This window comes from Eurytemora carolleeae, unplaced genomic scaffold (genome assembly GCF_000591075.1).
Source record: "Eurytemora carolleeae unplaced genomic scaffold, Eaff_2.0 scaffold643, whole genome shotgun sequence".
NCBI classification, from domain to species: domain Eukaryota; kingdom Metazoa; phylum Arthropoda; class Copepoda; order Calanoida; family Temoridae; genus Eurytemora; species Eurytemora carolleeae.
The window spans coordinates 103759-110287 of record NW_019396547.1 but is presented as its reverse complement, the minus strand read 5'-3'; positions in this window follow the sequence as shown (position 1 = coordinate 110287).

Here is a 6529-nt window from a genome sequence, read left to right as displayed (position 1 = left end):
TCTGAACCCCTCCATCTATATTCCAAGCTCGCAAATGCTCTTTGAACCCGCACCAGAGCTGGGAACTTTTGAATGGTGGATAACGGGATTAATGCTTGATCCACTCTTTTTCTTAATCTCCAGATTAAATAATGCTTGTTCTCCTCTTTATATTAATCTCAAGATTAATTTACTGATCAGGATTAAGGATATCCCATTCTAAAGTTTTCAGCTCAGGCCGCATATCAATTCTGAACCCCTCCAACTATATCTTAAGCTTGCAGACGCTCTTTGAACCCGCACCAGGCCGCATATCAATTCTGAACCCCTCCATCTATATCCCAAGCTCGGAGATGCTTTTTGAACCCACACCAGAGCTGAAAACTTTAGAATGGAATATCCTTAATCCCGATCGGTAAATTAATCTGGAGATTAATATAAAGAGGAGAACAAGCATTATTTAATCTGGAGATTAAAAAAAAGAGTGGATCAAGCATTAATTCCGATATCCACCATTCAAAAGTTCCCAGCTCAGGCCGCATATCAATTCTGAAACCCTCCATCTATATTCCAAGCTCGCAGATGATCTGGTTTTATTGATCTCAAATGCTCGCAGATGTTCTCAGAACTCCGAGCCTGGTCACGCGCATATCTTTAAACATTTTACCAACAATTTAAAATTTATTAAATCTAATAATATGGGTTTCTTGCCTATCATGATATCAATGGATTGCATGATTCTAGAATAATTCAGCCAGATTTCAATTCTTTTTAAATTCTATTTTATTTTGTTTAAAAGAATATTAAAGGACAGTTTTAGTATATATATATTATATATACAAGGACTATGGAATACCATAGAGAAGATGCCTCCGCCTCAGGGCAATTTACTACTGGCTTCGATATTTCTAAAGATACCTTTATACCTTTAAATATGCCCCGCCTCAGGCAAGGGGGTTAAGCCTAGCTCCATTTGTCATCAACGCGTTTTCATTGGTAAAAAAACTACAAAATCATTTACCATCAATTCTGCTTAATGTGACATTTTTGACTCTTTAACTAAGCCCTTTGGTGTGTCCTGTAGGCAACGGCTTTTAGGGCAATTCGAGTCCATCTACGAATTCAACTTTCTATCTGTGAGCATCTTCACTTTGTAAAATATTAAACAATAACAATTTTTCGCGGATTTTAAAATATTTTTTTTCCCTGGATTTTCAAAATTTTACCAAAAATTAAAAATGTTTGAAGACAATTTTTGTAATTCTGAGCATCCATAAACCTTACCTGGGGTCACGTGAGTTGCCTTAAAACATTTTGGCCCGATCGATTGGGCTGTTTTGATGATAATCGATTACAAACAAACAAACAAACAAAAAAATTGTATAGATTAATAGCAAGGTTAGATTAATTCATATTCTTAATGATAAAATTATACATTTAAAAGTTCTTTATGAACAACAATTACAAACGAACATTTCATTAATTAAACAATGGTCCAAATAAACTTAATCCGATTGATACGATAGACGAATCGAAAAGTGCGACGAAATAATATTGTTCTCTGCAATGAATTCCGTGCAATAATTAACCTTTTTTTTTTGATAATTATATAATTTCAATTTTCAGGGTTATCGGAAAACAAATTAAATTTTCATAATAAACATCTCGTAAGCGGCAAACATGCATCGAAATAAATCTTTATATAATCCCGGCTTTCATCCTCTGAGTAATTTTTTGTAAAATATTTAAAATGAAAGGTTTGCATGATCTGAGTCCCACCGGGTTTGCTAGGTTTGACATTTTGATAATGTTTCATAATTTATTAATATAATAATAATATTATAATAATTTCAAGGAAACCTAAAAAACTTAACCAGTAAAGTGAAGATTTATGAAGCGGAAAGCATTTTTAACTTTAAAATTTTGTAAATTGTTGCGAAAAACTACCCTTGATTTAACATGCATGCAGAAAACAAATTATCATCCAGTCTAAGCTTTTTGCACACTATTTTCAGAAGAAGTAAATATTTCCATTTACTGATAGCCCTGATTAAAGGATTCATTACTCTAATTGGATGATGAGATAGATAGAAAGATAGATGTTACCGCCATACTATTTCTATTGGTTCAGAATAGACAACAAACACATGACTGAACCTTGATTGGATCAACGCTAATGGACTCGGCATACAGGAGTGTTTTACACCAAACTAACCTGTGCCAAACCACTTGCAGAAAAAAAGAGTTTTTCTCTGGTCAGTAAAGGCTGTGCACTTCTTACTAATTTAATGATGTATCTAAATTACCTAATTAATCTTCCAATCCATTAAATGTTAATGGCTTAGCTGGGTAAAGCATAAAGCCATATTATAGTTTAAATGTTTTTAAAATTAAATAATGTCATATTTTTGTTAAATACTAACTCTGCAATTAATAGTTTTAAGAAAAAACATTTGTGCAATAAATTCAAGCAAAAAGTTTTAGTTTCTTTGAAAGTATAAAAGCATGCAATCTTTACCAATTTTAATAGATATATCATTAGTTACAATTCCTTTACAGAGAAAGGAATTCATGAGCTTTTCCACACTCTAAAATTTTCTAATCCTTATATTGCAACCTGATGGTGTAAACCTATATAATATGTCAAACTTAGATTATTCAATCAAACAGAATACATAATTTGTAAGATCTTGGGTCTACGATATTAGGTTGCAAAGATATTGAGATTTGAAAATCACAGTTTCATCTAGATTCTCGATTTAAATTTGAGAATAAATGCTAGATCGTTCTATTACAAATATATTTACAGTAAATAACCACCACGGGATATTAAAGAAGTATAAAAATAATCTTTAGTTCTTGGAGATCAGGGCTTGATCGAGGGGAGGGTGGCTTTTCCCAGGGTTTTAAAGATGCTCCCAGGGTTTTGGAGTGCTCCCAGGATTTGCAATTTTCGGATAAAATTCCGCATTTTAGTCCAAAACATTAGGAGCAATTTCAAAACCCTGAGATCAGTCACCCTTCCCTTCTTCATCCTGAGATTCATAACATAAAAATTATTACTTCTGATGAGAACATATCAATGTTACTAATACTTTAAAATAAGTCTCAATGCTAAGCAAAAATCAATCCCAACATATATCATGAAGGTTCGAGTTACAAATGTGTTCCAGTGTGCTGCAGTCGCAATAGCAGATTTGTCTATTTTTCCCGAAAGAAACTTTCCCGAAAAAGTATTAAAATTTTATAAAATGAAAATCCACGAATATTTATTTCTCTTCTAACACCTGAAAGAATATCCGCGGGGAAAATATAAACTTAGATAAGAAGATGCAGAGCATAATCTATATTTATGCAAACTCCATTTATATTTATATCTTAATTCATGCTTATAGAAAGAAAAGAAAATTCTATGACTATTTAATATATCTAGAAATATATTTTACCTTCCTTACAATATTAAAAAACTATATTTTAATTTTAATTTCATTGTTGATTAAAGGACCTGACATCTAATTTGATACAATATAAACAAAACAATATAACAAAGGTGTCCCGAGAAAACGTTCTTTGGAATACTACGGCTCTCATCATAGTTTGAGTTTAACATTTTTGGAGTTTTGCCACAAGCTCGTATTTTCTAATTTGAATATCTTTGCAACCCACTGCCGTAGACCTAAGATATTTAAAACTATAAAAACTGTTAATTCAAATAATTTAAGTTTGAAATATTAGAGGTTTACACCATCAGGTTGCAAAATATATGGATTAGCTAATTTGAATTTGTGACAAAAACTCACAGGAGCTAAACATATTAAGTGGCACAAAATTAAGGAAGTTTTGACAAAATTAACTTTGTCATTTTGGACATTTTGGACTTGTTCAAAATTATAAAAATTGAACCCCGATAAGAACCTAAGTACCTAGAACATAAATGAACAAATATAGTCTAGGGGGCGTCCTGTAAAAACCAAACATCAATCATATGAAGAAAACTTTTTAATTTGTTTTAATATTTGGATATAAAATACCTCTAAAGAGAAAGACTTATTTTAGTTTTTTCAAACAAAAATTGAAGTTATAGGAAAAATTGGAAAAGTGTGGGTTGGGAGTAGTAAATGGTTAAAAAGAGGATGTCTGCAAGGAACCTATATAGAAATACCGGAGTAGTGGGCAGTCCAGGAATACAAAGTATCTTTCAACATTTAACAATGTATGTATAGTGAATACATATTCAACTATTTTATTAATGTTTTCTTTACATCTCTTGTATACCGGTTATATGACTATTTCCCACGCCCCCTTGCATCCTTGTCTTCCTTTTTTTTGCAACAGGATAAATTGCCAAATCCCTCAATCCAATATCTCTCTTATATATTCACAGCACTCGGCCCCCTCATCTGTCTGTGTCATCTGTGTGGCACATTATAGTTTCAGTAGAAGTAAATATTTCCGTTTACTGATAGCGCCTATTTATGGATTCATATCTCTGATTGGATAATGAAATAGATAGAAAGATAGATGTTATTACCGGCATACAATTTCTATTGGTTCAGAAAAGACAACAAACACATGAATGAACCCTGATTGGATCAGGCGCTAATGAACTCGGCATACAGGAGTGGGCAGGAAACATGTTAAATTGTCTTATCCTTTCTTAGCAACCTGTTTGATATTTCAAACTTAGACTATTTGAACCAACAGAAATACATAGTTTAAAATATCTAAGGTCTTTAACGACATTGGGTTACAATTGATGTAGGGATTAGAAAATCAGAGATTTTGGCAAAGACTTAATTTCTTTATTTGTAAAGTTACAATTAGGCAAATATTTGTGCGAGAGAAAGAAATAAAGATAGTTTTATCTCCAAAGTATATATCTGCAATATGACTAAATATAATGAAGGATGTACAAACAATACTATTCCTTATGATGTATATGCTCCCCTCCTCTATATTGCATAACGTAATTTATGTTTACAGTGATAACCAGAAAACTCTGAAATCTGAAGACGACTATTAGAATCAAGTTATTACTTTTAAAAGGTCCAATCAGCATGAAAAACAGCAATTGTGAAGTGTAAGCAGACCCAATTAACTAAATCAGTGTCTAGTAAAATTAATAGTAATTTGAAAAGGGTCTAGTAAAACTATTTGCTTTGTAACAACATCAAATACACATAAGTATTAATGCCATGTCGTCTTCCTATTCTATTATTTTCTGGTAACAATCATCCAGTGGAAGATTGTTTCAACTGCAGTGGCACCATGGTTCAAAAGTGACACATTTTTTTTAGCATCATTTTTGCTCAATACATAAAATAACGATTTTTTGCTAAATGAAAATGCTAAATTTGTTCCATGAAACCCATTCTGTAAAGGAAAGGCTAAGGGGCTAGTTCGCCGCAGTTAGTCGAAACTAGGGAAGTTTCATGTAATTAAAGCAAAAATGGCGCTATCAGAAATGATGTTACCCAAATGACGTAAGCAAAAATGACGTGAGCAATAATAGTGCAAAAATAGTGCAAACAGTGCAAAAATAAAGTTAGCAAAGTTTAATTAATTGTCAAGTTCAAAATGATAACACGAAATATTGGAAACGCTCACAGATTTCAAAATTTTTCAAATGGGAAAAACAAGGTACTGTTATACAGACTGACAATTTTCATCAATTTACAAGACTTTACATGTTTCTTCTACGTTGAAAAATATTAAACTATGTTTACTCCATATTATCTCTCTGATATCATAAATGCACAAATCATATTCACAGAAGAACCCAATTTGAAAATTATACATATTTAGATAAAATAGAAAAAATATCATCTGCAGACGAAAATTCAAATGCATGGTACCGTTATGAGGCCCTGCACTCCCTCATAAAGTAAGACGTATTCATAACGTAATTAAAACACACAAATTGAGTGTTTACTCTCAATCTCGATTGTTTTCCATTATTTGATAAACATGTTTTCTCACCAATTTTTTAAGAAATACGCCACGTCAAACAAATGTAATACTAAATGTAATATTAAAATCTGTCATGGTTTTAAATATATCTCTTTTTATCGACAAGAACAAAATCGTAATAATTTTTAATATACAACTGGATAAATTTGTCTGTCTCATAGTTGTATAAAAAAAAGGTGCAAGGTTGCAAAGTTGTCAAGTAATGTTACATAACTTTGACCTTCACGAGTCTACTTTGCAGTGACGTAACAATAGTTTTTACCAAGAAAATATGTGGTAAAATTTTGAAATAAAAGAAGTTCAAAAAAGTTAGGAAATCCAACCAAACAATATGCATTTACATATATTTCCATCCATTTTAGACACACGCGTTGGTATAAAAATTAAGCCTTGTCTATTAATTTATTATAAATTAGGATAATCTTTTTTTCGCATCATGGCTTGGGACATAATATCCCCGAAATTTGAAAAAAAATCATGAATGCTCCGGTTTGTTCAGTGTACAAAAATCGTGAATTCCCCGGTTTGTTCAGTGTACATAAATCGTGAATTCCCCGGTTTGTTCAGTGTACAAAAATCG